Source organism: Schistocerca nitens, chromosome 2 (genome assembly GCF_023898315.1).
Source record: "Schistocerca nitens isolate TAMUIC-IGC-003100 chromosome 2, iqSchNite1.1, whole genome shotgun sequence".
Lineage (NCBI taxonomy): Eukaryota > Metazoa > Arthropoda > Insecta > Orthoptera > Acrididae > Schistocerca > Schistocerca nitens.
Window position 1 is genome coordinate 267,621,363 of NC_064615.1, and position 18,590 is coordinate 267,639,952.

Sequence of the window (18,590 nt, forward strand, 5' to 3'; positions counted from 1 at the left end):
AACAGAAAATGGAAACTGGAAAGAATAATTCAGTAAAGAAACAGAAAGTGAGTAAAAAGAGAAAAGTGAGATAAGGGGATATTGTAAGTGACGGGGGCAAACAGAAGTGGATGGGGAAGAAGAAATGAGTAAATAACAAAACAAGAAATGATTCTAGGAAAACAATATAAGAGGAGGATTGGAAAGGGGAGAATTATGCTAATGGAAGATGTGTCCATGTTGGTGACAAGATGAGGAAGAAATGTTGGGAGAGGTAGTTCCCATCTCTGGAGTTTGGGATGAACTCATGATGAGTGGCAGAATCTAAATGGCCGCTCAGCAACGAGTATCAGATGTTGTGAAGGCAGACAGTTCTGTAAATTTCCATGATGAATTTTCACTCTGCAGTGAAATGTGCCCTGATATGAAACTTCCTGGCAGATTAAAACAGTGAGCCGGATCGAGATTCAAACTTGGGACTTGTCTTTCGCAGGCAACTGCTACCATCTCTGACCTCATACTCTAACTGCCACTTTTCACTTCATCTTTGCCTATCTTCTTCCTCACAAATGGTGAGTTCATCTTAACCTAGAATCTGACTAACTGCTCAGACTGCACTTTCCAAACATTCCAAAATTAGGAATATTATTTCCTTTATTTTATCTTGTAATTTCAGTGTTTTGGTTGGGAGTACTAGGAATTGTGGATCCTGAAGATACATACTGACAGGTTTTACAGTCTATTTCAATTTCAACAACGTTATTAATTGAAATGGCTTTGTTATACTAATAATATTACTATCACCATTACCAACACAATCACCACCAAAGCTGGTAGGTGATACTGGCAACACCGGCCCTTTCACTACACATAACCAATCTCCATAAATGGGCAAAGTAGTTACAAATCAGTACACACACATATATAAGGCTGAAAACGTGCTAAGCTTTCAGATTATGTCATTCAGAGCTAACTAGATTCTATGTTATGGTGGACCGAGACACACCAGTAAGAGAGATAAATGAACTTTACTTAAACTGAATACAACAAACCAGTCATTCGGACTTGAGTACACACTATTTGGTTCCAATCCACCAATAGTAAATGATGCTGCTGCACTAGGACACTTCTTACAATGATGACATCAGTGCAGCCGTATCACTGGAGAGTGGTAGGGCTCAGGGACAGTCCACAAGATAGGTCCAACTGAGGTAGAAGCTCACAGCTGGTTGGAGATAGATGTGGCTGCTGTGGAGATACAGCAATGCTGAAAACAATGGCTGCCTGAGAAACATGGGTGCCTACATGTTGGCGATGTGGCGCAGATGTGGCCGAGAGGAAGGGGGTGTCACAATCAGAGACATGGGTATGGTTGTCTGGAGGCCACTGGGAGACTGATGGTGACGAGACCAGGTGAGACTCAGGGGCCTGCATCGAAACTTAAAGAGGAAGAGCCTCAGCATATGCTTGAGGAAAAGAACAGAGAAAGGGAGTGATGGCTCGATCACGGGTGATACAGCAGCAGGAGATAGTGCAGTAACGGAAGAAGGGAACTTATGCATGAAAGGAGGAGGTGACAGTGATGTCGAAAGGGCCGGCAACAGGGAGTATGGCAGTGGTGGAGGCCAGACATTTGTTGGAACACAATGGTGATGTTGGGAGGCAGCAGAGGACAAAGCGCACAAGTGGCATTGAGGGCAGTAGAGGAGAAGTCAACTCTGGAAGCACTTGACCCACCATCACGGCAGTGACAGAGGCGGCTGTGAAGGAACTGGCAATGGGTTGATGGCATGTCACTGGATGCTGCCAGGCTCATCCAGAAGAAGATGGTCTGGTTAAATGTTGGTTGGAAAGTGATGGGCTTGACCACAGTAATACTGGAGCAATCGGACATTCGCTGGGAAGTGATGGGCTCAAACAGGTGACTGTCAGCCAAGAAGTGACAGGATTGGCAGAGAGTGACAACAAAGGCATTGTTCACAGTAAAGAGTGTCATGTAGGTTAGCTTCTGTAGAAGTTCATTGTTCCAATGCATTTGCAGCAGCAGCAGCAGCAATTGTGCCAGTACAGCTGAAGGCTATAAGCTATTCTGAATGAGACACGTGTGGCGAGAGAGGGGAGAAAAGAAAAGGCAATCATCCTATATACGTACGAACAAGCGCAACTACACTGGCTGAGCAGACAAAAGTGACTATCACTAACTGAAGGGATGAAATCCACTACTCGCTGCGAAGTTTTGTGCATGGCTGATGAGGAGAGTGCACAAGACATCCAAATGGATAACTCGACACACACACACACACACACACACACACACACACACACACACAATGCAGCCTCATCGTCCAATTTTTTTATCATGGCCTAGGAAGCCACACAAAATATTCTGCTCAAGGTAGCAAGACATAAATGAACTACATTTACACTCAGACTGAATACATCAGAACAGTCATTCAGATTTGAACAAATTCTACTTAGTTTCAGTCCCCTCAATTCACTAGGAGATTCCTCATGAGGATGGTGTCAGTGCAGCCATATGAGAGCGGTAGCGTGTAGGCAGTCAGATGCAGATGTTGCTGCTGCTGACAGATGGTTCCCTCCTACGGATTGATGACACTACCAGCAGAGAAAGCAGTGATGGTGAGTTGCACACAGATGGGCCAAGGACGCGGCCGATGTCAGGCTCAGCACGGCGAACTCAAACGAAAGTGAAGGCATCAACGGCTGGTATGGAGAACTCGAACGAGGTGCAGAGGAAAGACTCGAGGTGTGGCTTTGAGCGGAGATGTCGGAGGTCGATGTGGATAATTCGGACTGGACACAGAGTAATTCCAAGCAAACAGCAGTAGCAGGCAAAGGGAGCTGCAACAGGAGGACTGCCAATCGCAGATGGTGCTATGGCCCATAGTGACTCCTGATGTTGAAATTGGCTCTGTTTGGGCAGGCAGTTATCCTTTACAGCTGCCTGGCAGAAGAATACTTCTGTGAAGTCAGTGGAAGAATAATCTGCACCCACGATGGTAGTGTGCTAATTGTAGCGTCTCTAGCAACGGCAGCCTGCAGTACTCGTCTGTGTTGCACACCGGTGGATCCCAGGGGGATACTACACTACAAAGGGGGATACTAAACAAAAACAAACAAACAAACAAACAAACACACACACACACACACACACACACACACACACACCTGACTGCTCAAGCATGCTGTAGTGCCAGTACAGTGTAGTACCCATGCAGATACGTGTGTGGTTTATGTGCCTATGAACCACTCAAAAATAATACTCTATTTATTTTATTTTTGCTCATGAACTGTTATTTCACATGCATTGGCAATAACAAAATGTATAGCTTATTGGAAGTACAAGCACAGTTATTCTGGTCACTGACTGCTTAATATGAACTAACTTCAGTGTGTTAGCTATTTTTTCCTCTATCTCTAACAGTGTTCTTCCAAACATGTCAATTTTCTGCCTGATATTTTCTTCACTGCATCAAAAAGTGGACTATGCCTGTCAGTATAGACTAACCATTTTCCATCCACACTTCAACAGCTGACCTGCTACCCATGGGAAAATAAGCTCTTGCTCTTGCCACAAATACTTGCCGAAGGTACTAACCAATCTAAATAATAACACCTAATAGCTATAATTATTATGCAAATGAAGTAAATACTGCTGTACCAATACAAATACCTGCACTCATAACCCAAGACCCTGTACATGTATATTTAATACTATTTGTTCTCTGAAGCATTTATGCAGGGGTGCATTATATTCAATTCATAATTACAGTACAGCACACCATAATATGAGCAGTAATTCGTTTGGCACCACTCCTCCACAGCCTTGTGTATCATACACTACTACTCCACCCCTCACCTCCCTCTTTCTCTCCTACCCACTAGCCAACCTTCCCAGCAACCCCCCTGCTTCATTTTTCACTCTACCCAATAGAATCTATCATCCCAGAAAGCAGCAGAGCCGATACAACATACATTGTCGAGACAATGTAACTATGTAACTATGCAACTATATGTATATGTATGTATTAGACATATTTTTCCCACGTGGAGTTTCCCTCTATTATATTCAACTATATGTATTTTTATTCTCGAGTTAGTTCTGAAGAAGAACATTGTCCGAAAGCTTATCAATATGTTCAGTTTTGTTTGTTTACCTGCTCAATGCCTTAAATATACCCCAGTTGATACCTTTACTCATCTCATTATTCCACAAAGAACTTTCCATTGCAATATTTGAAGAAGTTGTTAATCAATGTCCAAAAAGAATAGCTCCCTTGTCCTCTCTACTGCTTTCTCCTTCACAGAAAATGTTAGGCATTTCTTACCTCGTTTTCAGTATTAGTAGTTCCCACAACCTTTTCTTAAAATCAGAGGAAAGCTTCCTACATGTAACGGTATATATCACTGGTTCAGCTTTTATATAAGACTTTACGTGCTGTTCAAAACGAACACAAACCGTGTCATGCGAAACCACAACTCAGCAGTGGCAGCAGAAACACACTTGAAGGAGAACACGCTACTTCAAACTAGATTGTGCAAGTGTGGTTTCTTATGTTGGAACCAATATTTATGCCTACCACAGTAAAGAAATCTAAAGTGAAACTTAAGGTTTAGTTACAAAAATGAATTGTAACACAAGGTACTGGTTCAATGTGACTTAGGGGAATCATGTGGACACAGAATGTACCTGAGAAACACTATTACTGAGCCCCATTAGGATGAACATTTAGGCTCAAGAGAAAATGCTGCAAAAACAAACTAAGTGGATACTAGTTCCTGTGGATTTACTATCAGGGTTCCAGGCAATGAGAGAAACATAGAATACTTTCAACAGGTTATGCAGAGAAGTTCTCAAATACTTAAAATGTGTTTTAGTGGTCAAACTATTGCTTGTGAACATGAAGACAGACAGAACACTTGTCTGTCTAATCACAATACACACTGTAGCTAGCAATGCAAAATTTCACAGCAGTATGACAAAATAATGGCTGTATTTTATCTTTTTCATTGTGCCTGTCTGCAACTCAACACTTCCTCTATTGGTGAGTAGAAGTCTATCCTTTCCATACTGTAGTTACGAGGGTGGTTTGGAAAGTTCTCGTAATCACCACGAGAGGTCAGTGCTAGCGCAATGAGTTGTTCATGTATTTGTTGGACTGTTGTAAACACATGCCGTGTTAGTGCTCTTGGAAGAGAGCTGCAGCGGTGACATGGCTCTGTCGTTGCTCCCATGTAGTGATTTGCGAATATGGAAAAAATTGAGATTCGAGCAGTGATTAAGTACTTCGTAAAGGAAGGTATGAACGCAAATGAGATTCATGCCGATTTCCAGAATATAATTGGGAGACTCTGCTCCTTCATATTCAACTGTTGCCAAGTGGACAAATGAATTTAAATTTGGTCGGGAGAGCTTAGATGATGATCCGCGCAGAGGTCGGCCAAAATGTGTCACTACTCCAGAAATCATTGCAAAAGTGCACAAAATGGTCACGGAGGACCACTGATTGAAAGTGCATGGAATTGCTCATGGTTGCCAGATGTTGTATGAAAGGGTACATCACATTTTAACTGAAGAATTTGAAATGAAAAAATTATCTGCCAGATGGGTGCTGTGATTCTTGATGCTGGATCAATGTGTGCCCGCACACATGCCATCGCCATGGCAAAATTACACAAACTAAGGTATGAATAGTTGCCACACTCGCCTTATTCACCCGATATGGCTCCATCAGACTTCCATCTCTCCCCAAAATGGAAAATTTTTCTTGGTGGACGAAGATTCACTTTAACCGAAGAATTGATAGCCAGAGTTGAGAACTATTTTGCAGGCCTGGAAGAAACTCGTTTTCAAGATGGGATCAGGGCACTGGAACATCGATGGACCAAGTGCATTAATCTACAAGGAGACTACATTGAAAACTAAAAAAAGTTTCAGTGATGTAAGTACTTTTTTTCTACTCCGTTCCGAGAACTTTTCAAACCACCCTCATATTCCATCTTGGACTTTCCGTTTAGTGTCTGCCACATTATTTTCCTATCCCTCATCAAATCTTCAATTCTGTTCCTTACAATCTGTCTTCTTTCTTGCTAAGGTCCTACGTTTGTGTGATGTTCGCCACATCCCACACAAAAACCAACGGAAAAGTTCTTATTTCTTTCTGTTAGTCTTATATTCTTCTGATTCTGTACACTACTCCCATGATTATCCTCATGATTGTTATTAAGGATGAGTTTGCTTCAAGCATATGTTAGAGAAACTGCCTGTACATGCCATGAATGATATTGAAGCAGGCACTGTTCCATGTATTTTTGCGTGTAGATCCATCCTCCCTATATGGTGTCTGTGGCCATACTGTACTTACATTCAATGTTTTCTGAACACATTGGGTAGAAGAGCTGTACCTCTCACATCTTTTTCAAGCCTGTAGTTCCTTGGATACATGAGTAACATACTAACATGCTGAGTGTCGACCAGTGGGAGAATGGCACAGAATGTTGGTCTTCCATCTCTGTAGATGAAAGGGATAGGAATTGGCCTGTAAAATTTTAAATTATAATTTTGAGCAGAATAGCTCTGAGCTGCCACAAGCTCAGCACTTAAGCCATGCCAAAACCTCTGCAATTATTACCTGGGCACTGGGAAAATAATCGGCATTTTGAGACATTTCGATGATGACTGGTGGGCCACATACGTGACCCAATTGCAACAAGACCTGCCTCGTCTTGTACAAAAGCTGGCCATCCAGCCAGGCTGGGCACGTTGATACAGGCACGCTTTGAATTGGCACCTGCCACTTGTTGGATTCTGCCACGAGGCCGCTAAAGTTCTTCATGGTGGCTGTTGCTGCCACGTTGGGCGAGGGTCAAAGTGCTGCTCTCCTACTCATCGAGATGCCGGATGTCTGCTAGTGTCCGACACTCGCTTCAGCTGGGCAGAACAGAACTATCCTGACAGCAGCATAATAAAAATATAAAGTCCCAGCACTGCCAACTTATGCTGACCACACAAGGCCTCAGCACTACTGGGACAGTAGCTACCGCCATCCTTACAGCAACGATTCTCACTACAATGAGCCACAAGGTCGACACATGACTGCACCTGTGGAACTGGAGTAATAAAGAGTTTACATGTGTCCATTCATTTTGCTGCACTGCTATGTTTTGGTGACAGCAGTAGGATTGTTAAAGTTTGATACCCATCAGCAATGCAATTAAGTAGCAGCATGTGTGTAAAAACTCTCAAGGGGTTTTGTTTACATCTGTACTGCATTCTTGTCTGTCTCCTCTTTCCCTTCTGTGTGGAACATGTCAGGAATTAAAGCTACTGTACGTTGGAAAGGTATAGGCAAGTGTAAGGAGGTCATGTAAACGGTGGACATGTAGTCACAATTTAATGCTGCATGTAAGTTATAATTTTAGGAGCTCTCCAAGGTTCTACACTAGAGGTTTGACATCCACAGAGTACCTGAGCTTTATGCAGAGCTCTCCTCCTCTTTCACAGTTTGTCAGTGGGGTCGCAGAACTCGTGGAGCACAATACACTGGACGGATCCCTCAAGGTGAGCGGTAAAGTTTAGGGATTAAGTGATAGTTCTCCAGTTCTTATGGGCATTATAACATGACTGTAGTGAATCTACCACAACTTACTTAATTTTTATGACTGGTTTACGTTAAGCCCTTCTTCTGAACATCTGCGTGTGTGTATATGTTACGGGTATGGTGGAATGCATTTAGGAATGCTGAGATTCAAATTACATATGATGTTGCATTTATGGAAGAGATTCGCATAGGAGTATAAAGGAGACATTTTGCTGTAGTTGGAAGTAAAAGATTAAGAAGTAGGCTACACAAACTTCTACGTGAGAAGTCCAATTATGGGGAATTTGTAATGTTGTGATGTGTATAGTGGAAATTTGACACGATTAATTTAGTCTGATAGGGAAGCACTGATGTTCCATATCGCAACATATTGATTATTCTGCGAAGTGTGATACCTAGGTTAGGGTATGTGATATGTTTTTAAGGTTAAGTACGAGAGTCAAGGAAGAAAGCATGTGAGGAAGAGTGGGTACATGGATTCTTAATGCAACAGAATGCCTCCTGGATCCCCATACACAACACTGCTGCCACAGGAACACATGAATGTCATGGACTGTTACGTGTTTCATGGATTAGCTTTGCCTAGAAGCTCAGTGTAGGATACCACACAAATGTTTGCAGGAGGCAGTGTTTGGCCCATGAAAAGTGAACTGTAATATGAATGTTGTGGACAACAGCAACAAGTTGAGTCAGGGGTAGGACACATGTCAGATAGACTAGAATCCACGTCACAGAACTTGTGCATACTTTATAAAATCGGCCAGTGACTACAACTATACGAAGTGGGATAGTGAAGACAATGTAAGTATCAAGAAGGGACCAAAGATTACAGATATATTGTAGCTAACTTAGGACTCATATTCTGGACAAGTGTTCTGTAAAATATGAACTGTGGGACTAATTCCTTGTTGCAGCGAGACTCTAAGGCACTCAAGCATTCGATGGACTGAATTACTCCATGAGCCACAAACCCAGGCCCAATGCCAAAATCTGAACGTTTGCCGACCCACAAGCTCAGCACTTACGCCATGCTAGTAGATCCACAACTACAGACCGGATGCTGGGGTAATCACCAGCATTTCATTACACTTCACTGATGCTTAGCAGGCCATGTAAATGATTTCAACCACAACAAGAGCTGACTTTTCATATAAAGGTTGACCATCCTGACAGGCAGGACATGTCAAAACAGCTGGGACTCAAATCAGTGTCCGCTGAGTGTTAAGATTCCACCATGAGGCCGCCAACATCCCTCTGCCATCTCCTAATGGGTCCCAGCTACAGCCTGTGGGGCTTTCAGCCGCCGTCTGAGACTCTCTGATCCCGGGTCCGAGCCACAGCCATCGCCGCCCACTGCTAGGACTGCACGCTGGTCCATTCTGACTGCAGTTGCAAGAGCAGAAGCATGCCTCCTGATGCTGCATGGGGCTGAATGATGGACAACTAGCAGGGCTGCCGAGGTGCTACATTTATGAAAGTGCGGACACCACAAGTGCAGCCATCCCGGCCCGGGTCACCCACTTCCACTGCTGCCTGCCTCCTGTGGATGTTGTATCAATGCCTCTCCAGCCTGTAAGTCAATAAACTGTTTGTCACCAGAGAAACCCTCACCCACACCCAGCAGCCCACTGTAGATTGTAGACTTTTTTTTCCCTGGAAGTTCAAGTCCATTTCACCACCTTTCAGTGCTCTCTAAATGTAAAAAAAAGAAGTTGCACTCTGGTTCAAAACATACACTAAACTGTAGTTAGTTAACTGGTTAAATATTTGTCAGGACATATTTCCTCCGATAAGAGAAAGTGCAGCACAACTAATATACAGGTGGTGCACGAAATGTGTTACCATTTTGTTTTTGAATATAAACTTTATTGTCAATACAATCTGAAAGGAACATATACTACAATGAAGAGCCGTCCATGGAGATTTGTCCTAAGTCGGCACATGCTCAATATGTCCACCATTTCGTTTCATAACTTTCTTCAAACGTACACTGAAGTTAGTGATTACCCTATGGCACATGTCTTCTGTAATTTCACTGCAAGCTTGAAGAATAAGTCTTCTGAGCTCCATTAAATCACGGGGACGTTTCGGGGAAATTTTTTTCCTTTAGGAACCCCCAAAGAAAAAAGTCACATGGATTGAGGCCTGGACTATTGGGGGGGGGGGGGGGGGCAATTTTGTCCGTCATTGGAGCGACCTGTAAACCTGAGCGAAATGATCCGCATGTTGAAATGCTCGTGTAAAAACTCCAACACAGTGTTTGCAGTATGTGGCCTTGCTCCATCTTGCACGAACCACTGCGTGTTGAAGGGCAAGGCAGTAGCAAGAAGCTGTGGAATGGAACTATTGTGAAGCATGCTCAAATAATGCTCGCTGTTCACAGTTTCTTCAAAGAAAAAGGGTCCAATAAGTCTGTGACTGGAAATTGCTGCCCACGCTGTAATCCTTGGAACATAATGTTATCGTTCTGAAGCACTTGTGGGTTTACAGTGGCCCAAAAGTGTACACTTTGTTTGTTAACCACACCGTCTACATGAAAATGCGCCTCGTCTGAAAACCAAACATTGTTGAGAGTTTCTTCTCTATCCTCCACCCACTGAGCAAACAGTAGTCTCTGCTGCTTGTGTTCTTCAGTGAGCTTCTGTGCACAGGTCATCTTGTATGGGTACATATGGAGGTCACTTTTAAGAATGCGTTGAACAGAGCATCTGGATATTCCCAGTTGCACTGCTGCCTTTCTACACGATTTCCTGGGACTTCTCTGTACAGCAACTCGTACCGCTTCGCTTCCAATAATGTTCCTTTCTGTACAAATTTATCATACAACCTGTGGATGGTCTTCTTGCAAGGGACTCAATGTGTGTTAGACTGTTGTCAAAAACGCCTCTGAGTCACACAAAGGCTTTTCGTTTCATGAAAAAGTAACACAATTGCCGATCGTTGCTGTGTCGTCAGTCTTCCATTGTCAGCCATTGCTGCTTACTAGTCCCCTAGCGGCAGTATCGTGAAATACACGTCATTTCTTAACTCATTTGTTTTTCCAAGCTCTGCTGGTACTGCTATAGAGATCCCAGTGGGATATCTAATGTGCGTCGTAAATTGTGAAAGGAACAATTGGTAACACATTTTGTGTGCCACCCTGTAATTGTAAGGTTGATGACAGCTGTTTTAATCTAATTTTAATAATTAACAGAAGCAGTAAAAGACAGAGACTATAAATAAGAAATTGGTTTCACTAATTGCACAAACAAAACATTATATGAAAATTACGTCTTCACCTTTTCTCAACGCACACTTAGTTTTTCAGGGTTGCAAAGTTTACAGATTTCGCACCCTCTTTACTATCTACAAAATAAAATCTGAACCAGAAAAACTCCTCTGCCAACTATTTCCAGTGCCTTAAAATTTGTGGCCAATTATCTTGCATCACCTCATTAATTTGTTTCATACTGGAGAGTCAAGATGTAAGGGCGTCATTATTGATATCTTTACCAACAATCTACGTAGCAGCAAAAGGTGGTAGGTTAGCCTTACCTTTCATATTTTCAGGTGTTGTGTGTCTTTTCTGCCAGAATGGGGTATTGTCATGTCACGCCAAAAATGCTTATTGTAGTCAGCGTGTGAAGTTAGTTCAAGTTTTGAATAGGTTGAGTTAACCATTTAAAGAGTCATAGGAAATGGGCAAATTATGTGAAAGTGGGAAGTATTTAGCAGTTTTGGCAAAGAGTATATTTAGTTGATACCAGGGTGTATACTCGGACAAGGACAAAAATTCCCAGATTTCCCAGTTAAAAAACATTTTCTCCAGGGTGAAAATACACTTTTTCTGTGTTAAGCGACAGTATACTTTTCCTCAGAACTGTAATGGTTATGGTTTTATACACCAGCGTAGAATTTCTCGGCACTTTAGAAAACGAAACTCAGGGAAAAAAACACGTTTTGGAAAGATCTCCAACATGCACACTGCATTTTTTTGTATTACGAAAGTATACATTCGAATTCCATCAAACACCACATGTTCCTTTCTGAAGCATTGAAATTGAGATTGTGATGCGCACGTGATGTAAGTCAGCCAATAGCAACAGCACTGTTAAACAGCGTGAACACATAAATAGCAAAAGTTAATGTTCTAAATTAATATACATAGTGTTGCTAAAACATATAATACTGGTTTCTGATATTAGTAAGCTACAAGAGAAGCCAAGTTTTCACATGTAATATTGGTCTGTTTTTGTGCGTGTTACACTGTAAGATACGTCACACAAATGTGCCAGTAAAATTTAAAATAATGACATAAATGTCTGGTCTTCTGGGCTCGAAATTCTTCAAAGTGGCTGGTCCCCAAAGTGTTTAGTTTTAAATGAGAGCCAAACCCTCTGTGATTTAAGAAATTCATTGCACATTCTCTCACGTAACATAATTCATCTTGCATAAAAGGAAATTTACTTTGGAAGTAACGCTTTTCAAATCACCATTCGCAATATTTTCCCATGACCTGTTAGAAATACACTCCTGGAAATTGAAATAAGAACACCGTGAATTCATTGTCCCAGGAAGGGGAAACTTTATTGACACATTCCTGGGGTCAGATACATCATATGATCACACTGACAGAACCACAGGCACATAGACACAGGCAACAGAGCATGCACAATGTCGGCACTAGTACAGTGTATATCCACCTTTCGTAGCAATGCAGGCTGCTGTTCTCCCATGGAGACGATCGTAGAGATGCTGGATGTAGTCCTGTGGAACGGCTTGCCATGCCATTTCCACCTGGCGCCTCAGTTGGACCAGCGTTCGTGCTGGACGTGCAGACCGCGTGAGACGACGCTTCATCCAGTCCCAAACATGCTCAATGGGGGACAGATCCGGAGATCTTGCTGGCCAGGGTAGTTGACTTACACCTTCTAGAGCACGTTGGGTGGCACGGGATACATGCGGACGTGCATTGTCCTGTTGGAACAGCAAGTTCCCTTGCCGGTCTAGGAATGGTAGAACGATGGGTTCGATGACGGTTTGGATGTACCGTGCACTATTCAGTGTCCCCTCGACGATCACCATTGGTGTACGGCCAGTGTAGGAGATCGCTCCCCACACCATGATGCCGGGTGTTGGCCCTGTGTGCCTCGGTCGTATGCAGTCCTGATTGTGGCGCTCACCTGCACGGCGCCAAACACGCATACGACCATCATTGGCACCAAGGCAGAAGCGACTCTCATCGCTGAAGACGACACGTCTCCATTCGTCCCTCCATTCACGCCTGTCGCGACACCACTGGAGGCGGGCTGCACGATGTTGGGGCGTGAGCGGAAGACGGCCTAACGGTGTGCGGGGCCGTAGCCCAGCTTCATGCAGACGGTTGCGAATGGTCCTCGCCGATACCTCAGGAGCAACAGTGTCCCTAATTTGCTGGGACGTGGCGGTGCGGTCCCCTACGGCACTGCGTAGGATCCTACGGTCTTGGCGTGCATCCGTGCGTCGCTGCGGTCCGGTCCCAGGTCGACGGGCACGTGCACCTTCCGCCGACCACTGGCGACAACATCGATGTACTGTGGAGACCTCACGCCCCACGTGTTGAGCAATTCGGCGGTACGTCCACCCGGCCTCCCGCATGCCCACTATACGCCCTCGCTCAAAGTCCGTCAACTGCACATACGGTTCACGTCCACGCTGTCGCGGCATGCTACCAGTGTTAAAGACTGCGATGGAGCTCCGTATGCCACGGCAAACTGGCTGACACTGACGGCGGCGGTGCACAAATGCTGCGCAGCTAGCGCCATTCGACGGCCAACACCGCGGTTCCTGGTGTGTCCGCTGTGCCGTGCGTGTGATCATTGCTTGTACAGCCCTCTCGCAGTGTCCGGAGTAAGTATGGTGGGTCTGACACACCGGTGTCAATGTGTTCTTTTTTCCATTTCCAGGAGTGTAGGTTCGTTTCAGCAGTTGCCAGAGAGCACCTGATAACAGGCATCACCGCACTTGCGCAAGCTACAATGACGCAGGAAGCCCGTATATTTGTACAGGTAAAACATTAAAAGATCTTACATTACGTCATAAAAGAAACAAGACATTAGAGAATACCGCAAGAGCATTGGAATTTTGGGAACCATACTAAAATGCATAATTCTGCTTAAAGTGCACTTTCGTATGTCCAGATCTGGATGTAAATTTTCCTGGAGTATCAGTATTGTATTATCTCCTGTTTGGTTCTTTATTATGGAATAATACCATACATGCTAGAAGATGAAAACATGCTCTTCAAATGCAGTGAACAGTTGAAACTAGCCAACAGTGTGGAATTAAACACTTGTGTTTTAAATAAATTGACTGCCTCAGAGGAAAAATTAATAAAAATCACATTCCTAGTGAACCGACAAAAATAACTTTGTTCTGCATGGCGATTAATGCTTGACTATCAGAAAGGTGGAAATAAAATAAAATCTGAAATCAATAACATATTTTAGCCTTCCGTAATTATGTGAATGTATTTTAATTCACTTGATAGCTCCTGGCCACAGAAATCTGTTTCGTTTTCATTTGACGTGAGAGCAATAAACGAAGAGGAAACAGCAAATTCACTAAACGCAAACATGGGCTACCCACCTCCCCACTACACACTACAACTCAGACTGCTCTGTGCATCAGCCTCAATCTACGATATTTCCAAACCAGGGACAATACTAGATAGTGCCCCCCTCCCTCCAGTGTTTGAGGTAGGACGTCAAAAATTTCAAAAATCGACTGTTCATAAAATGTTCATTTTGTAGCGCACATCTTTCTGAAGAGTCTGATACATTAAACATATGCGTTCAAGGAAATGTAAGCCATGTTGTTTGGTATTAAGTGTGCCAAAGTGTAGTGCCACCCCCTCTTCACACAGCTTACTCCTAACACATGTCATTATATTTCGCTCTGTGGAATTCAAATGTGTAATATTTTGTAATGGGTGCCATCAAACTATATGCAGGACAGTGGAAATTAAAATGTCCTGTGGTGCCTCTCCTGCTCCCAGTCGGCCAGTTTGACATCCTGCCCCTCCTTTTTTTTAAAGAGAGAGAGAGAGAGAGAGAGAGAGAGAGAGAGAGAGAATTAAATAAATAAATAAATAAATAAAATAAAACACTCGCAATTAATACTAGATAGGATTATTTGTAACCGAGAGAGCAAGAACTCTTCAAAAAATTTGCACTCTTTATTGCTTTTTAGCTAATAACTTGCAGTTTTGTCCAACATAAAATTAAATATAGGATACATAAAACCAGTAATGACAAGAGACAAGCAAGACAGTACACATTTCTTCAATCCTCAAGTCCTACAATTTTTTTTCTCTCTAATCTTGCTACAGCTTTACATAGTGTGCTTTCCTCTCTGGGAAAGAATCTATTACCTCATCAAAGTTCGTCAAAAGTTTTGCTACATGGAAATCGAAATGTTGTCTAATACTGAAAAAGCTCTTAATACAAATAGAACCCAAGACTGGGGTGGTTTCTCAATCTGATTACATGTATTTTGTCACTGTCTGCTAGATAAAGCGAAATAGGCCTGTCTAATATTCCAGCAATTGTAACACACACCAAATTAACGAGGCTGTTTTGGCACACAAGGTCATTTTTATAACACAACAGAATATAATTCACCAAGTACCAATGTCAAATGCCTATTGGGCCTACAATAAACAAAAAGTTTTATTTTACGAAATAGCTTCACATTTCATTCATACACTCCAGCTTCTGAAGCATGAAATCGAAAAGCAGTAGTACGAAATTTTTAAATAAATTTCATATCGTCATATTCTTCCATAATTTGTGTGATGTCCCCATTTCTTCTCCTTCCTTGTTCTAACAAACAATCTTGTCATCACTAATTCTGTAACTATTCCTGCTAGTGTCAAAACTTATTCTCCAGTTAACTTCGGTAACCCTGCCACAATCACCGGTTTAGTTATCCCACGTTTATTCTCTGGTTAGGCGTTACTACGTGCTCTCAGAATAGAACTTTAGGGGCTGCTAGCTGGGGACTGTACAACTGGCACTTACTAGTGTAGTGGTCTGTCCAAACATTCTCCGTCACAGTTTCATTTCTTGGATACAACGAGAAGATAATACGTAATCTTTTTTACCTGTTATTCCTGGTAGTCGTTTATTTCCGCTCTTGTAGTCTGAATCTATGGATTTCGCTATTAATTATACGAATGACAATCATTTGCAAACCCAGTCAACACATAAACTGCAATTGGCATTCCCCCGTTCAGCTTTATTCTGTTCAGCTGGTGTAGCTCCGTCCCCTTTTGTCTGCAGGAAAGTCTATTTCCAGGTGCAACGGGGATTCTCCGGGCACAGACATCACGTACACCATGCACGCATCCAAAAATCAACTTTTGATTCATGCAGAAATCAGCTTAGAATTTGTTCAAAAACCAACAGGGGTGCATTTTCAAATCATATGAACCAACATACACTGGATGCTAGGCACTTTGTGAAACAACGTCTTTTTCCTCAAGAATATGAATTTGGCGTGTCTCCCCCCCCCCACCCATTGATGCTCGGGCCATATACCCCATTCTGCCCCCCCCCCTCCCCCGCGCATGTGTGAATCTGGCAGCTTAGGCACGCCAGTAAAATTTTTTTCGGTAGCATCTGGCTGCTTGCTGCTATTGCTTATACAGCTAACTGCCACACTTCTGTAGCCAGAAATGGGAGAAGGTACTACTGATACACGACTCCACTGCGCATTCACATGAGCTCGCTCGCAACCGCGCTCAAACAAATCTAATGTAAACATTGTGACGTCACGCTCATCAGAGGCAATTTTGTTATGAAGCATTGCATAGTCTTCCTAAAGCCTTCGACACATTTTGCTGTTGACAGACAGATGAGCACTGTGTTTTGTTGTTGTAAATGGCGCATTTCGTTTGCAACTTAGGTTTCATTTTTTTTTTTTTTTTTTCTCACTCATGTTTTATTGCTGCAGTATTATTCTGCAATAGCGAGATACTCTGTTAGAGTACTGGTTCTTACCAAAGTTACAAAAGTTTAACTGAAAACTGAAACAATGAAAAATTGCTGGAATTCGAAAAAATTCCCAGGTTTTTTTCCCGGATCTCCCGTTTGTCCCAGGTTGTATACAGCCTGTGATACATAAGATTAATGAGAAGATATGAGTTCTGAGTGTTTCAGGTGGAGCAGCAGTGAGACCAAATGTTGACTTACACAATTCAAGTGCATACTCAATGTTAGTGTTGTCACAGGCATGTGGAATAATTTATACAACATGTTAATATACTCACAAGCAGATTCATGCTGAACTTGCATGAACAGAATTATTGTGAAGATGGTTCGATGAACCCTCTGCCATGCACTTAAGTGTGATTTGCAGAATATTCATGTAGATGTAGAGGTAGATGTACACTGTGACTTATCTGGAATAAATGGACTTGGATTTGTGAAGCACACCAGTGTCAATGAGAAGGGCATCGTTAGGTGTACTCTTTTTGGATTAAGGATCAATAAACAGAATAAATGACATTGTCTTTTATTGCAGAAGATCCTTGTCTTCAAATATTAATAATTTTGTGTGTAGTTACTTACTGGCAAGTCACGAACAATTAGGCACACTTTAATTTCAATGTACACACAGTCTATTGTAAATCATTTCCATTGAAGGTCCAATCACCAAACATTAGCTGACTATTCAATAGAATGTTGCCATCAGAAAAAACAGGTCTTGCATCAGTTCGATTCCGATTCCATATGGTGTGTTTCTTAAAATTGAAAAACATAAAGCAATCAATTGCTAATAATCTGTGTAAACAGAGGCCTCAATGCGAAGCGAAATACCGACAAGGGTACTCTAGTGGTGGTTATTTGTATAGGCAAGTGAAATGATGATTTGACTTGCAGCTTACCACACTAACGCTGCCACACAGTGGGGTACATTTCTCGATTTTAAATTTAAATAGGTCTTGCATTCCATAAGTAATCATGTGGAATGTTTGATCCCATAATGCAGCAGAGAGGTTAGAGATTTTGAAAAGAGAAATGAACAGAAGGAAGTTAGGTAGAGAGAAAATTATTGAAGTGTGGTGGAAATTAGAACACAACTTCTGGTCAGATGAGTGCATAACAACAAATACGGGTACTGCACATGTAAGCCTAATAATGAATACAAAAACTGGACTACGGGTGAACTTCTAGGACTAACATAGCGAAGTAAAGTTGTATGGCATCATTCGCTTGGAAGCCCCGAGTGGCATATTCATACACCTAATTGTAAAGATTTTTTCTATTCTTCATGTTTGTTGGCACCTTCCCTCCATGTAGTGTGATATTTTGTGTAACGGTGAGATTCCGAACATGGCAGCAGTTATCAGCCACAGGCGCAGACAGCAATGCTGTCGCCTGTAATCGGTGTGTTGCAGAACACAGTGACAAACAAGCAACGTAGTCGCCTGTAAGGACTACACGAGGTGAGATGTCTGGAAACGCCATCGTGGTTATTGTGCTGTTACTGGAAGAGGAAGAGATGACTTTTTTTGTTACACACCTGTAAAATACAAAAGTTGGCAATGCCTTCATCCATATACATAAACCTGGCATTGGCCAATCTTCTATTAGTCTATCTCCCCCACCACCTTCCTCTCCGCCCACCTTCTCCACCCCCACTCTCTGTCCATCTCCTTCTCTCCCTCTCTCTGTACATCTCCCTTTCTCCTTTCTGTGTCCACCTCCTCCTCGTCCCTTTCTCTGTCCATTTCCTCCTCCCCAATCAGTTCCTCCTCTTCTCTCTTCTCACTGTGTCCATTTCCCCCTGACCTATCTCTGCCCATCTTGTATAAGTGCCTATCTTCTTCTTCCCCATCACTGTCTCCCATTTGCTTGTCCTCCCTTCTCTCTCTACATTATCACACTCACCCAAATAGAAGGCTCGTGGTTCTTACCCCCACATTATTGCTTTCCAGATTGTAACTAATGTGTGAATCAAATTTGA

The 18,590-nt window shown here is 42.7% G+C and overlaps 1 protein-coding gene across 2 annotated transcripts in view; it reads right to left on the reverse strand.

The window, feature by feature from the left end:
- The window catches only part of LOC126234351 (recQ-mediated genome instability protein 1-like), a 125,631-nt gene that overhangs the window by 74,400 nt on the left and 32,641 nt on the right, over nucleotides 1-18,590 (reverse strand). The gene's annotated exons all lie outside the window — the stretch shown is intronic.